Here is a 1,397-nt window from a genome sequence, read left to right on the forward strand (position 1 = left end):
CGGTGCCAAGCCTCTGCTTCGCACACCTTGTGCTTAAGGGCGAAACCATCCCACCCTGATGCCGTGCGGCCGTTCTGGTGGCTCTGCAGTTTGCTGCTTTTGGATCACGTCCCCTTACCCTCCCGGCAGTCGGTTGCATCGTCCCTTCCAGGTGCTGGGAAGAAATCTTCAGCTTCTCTTTATTTCTGAAGGCGAGGCCCTGCACGTGGCTTGGGTGAGAGCGGCCGTGCCGCGGTGGCTTTGCCTGCGTGGTCTTGGTTTATGCTTTAGGCATGGTTTTTCTTGTTAGCATTTATAAAAGCAGCAGAGGTTGTTCCCTGGAGGTGTTTTGATGACGAGTCCTATTTCCTTCGGGGTTTTGCGTGTCTTCAGCCTTTGCGTTGTGCCTCGGTTTTGCCCTGGTGCTCATCAGCGCAGGGTGGGTGTTGGATGGAAATGGGAGCGTTGGCTGGGGAGAAGGGAGCAGCTGAAACTTGATATGGGAGAGAAGCGTTCCTTATCCGAGGGGCTCAGCTAGCTGCTCTGCTCCTGCTAGCCATATCAGCTGGGAAAATGCTACCGGTGCTTTTAAAGCTGTAGTGCAAGTTTGGGGTGCCTTTGGATTTGCACGGTTCAAGCTATTCTCCCTCTTTAGCTAATGCTTCAGACCCAGCAGGTTCAGAAAGGTAAAAGCAATTGCCTGCATTCACTTCTTTTTTTTTCCAGAATCATCTCTGTGCATTTCCTTGCCTTTGCAAGCGCAAATCCTGCACTACCAGACTACCATCGTGTGACTAATAGGGCTGACGTGGTGCCACCCCCAGCACTCCCCCGGGGATGGGGAGGGCATCATCCCCTCCGGTGCTGGCACTGAGGGGGCCTGCTTGTTCTCCTGGCTGTCACTGATGCACTGGGGAGCATCCTGGCCTGGGCCTTGCACGGCCTTGTTGTCATTGTGCAAATGGTTTAGCATTTTAATTCCCGGTGAGGTGCCATTTGACTGTAGATTGTGGCTGTGACTGATAGCAATAGGATAGAGGTCACTGGATCCATCTTCCCATGGATCACGGGAAACGCAGAAGCCAAAGTTATTTTGCTGAAGTCCATCCTTCTGCTGGCGCAGGAGAGGAAAATGAGGATTTCATGCTGGGTTTTGCGGTCTGTCCTCCTCAGCAGCAGGTCTGAAACGCATCGGGCAGCAGGGCCTGTGACGCCGACATCCATCGAGGCATGGTGGGAAGGTCGGTCCTCTCCTTCTGCCGGGCAGAGAGCAGGGCTGTCGGTGCCTCGGAGCGGTGAGCGGGTGGCTGGGGGACAGAGCAGTCCCGGGGGGAGCGGAGAGGCCGTTGGCCAGCCGGGCAGGTTGGCGAAGAGTTACTGCCTTCGACTCCAGCATCGGCAAGGCCCCCACGAAACGC

This window comes from Cariama cristata, unplaced genomic scaffold (genome assembly GCF_000690535.1).
Source record: "Cariama cristata isolate BGI_N322 unplaced genomic scaffold, ASM69053v1 scaffold28292, whole genome shotgun sequence".
Classification (NCBI taxonomy): Eukaryota; Metazoa; Chordata; class Aves; order Cariamiformes; family Cariamidae; genus Cariama; species Cariama cristata.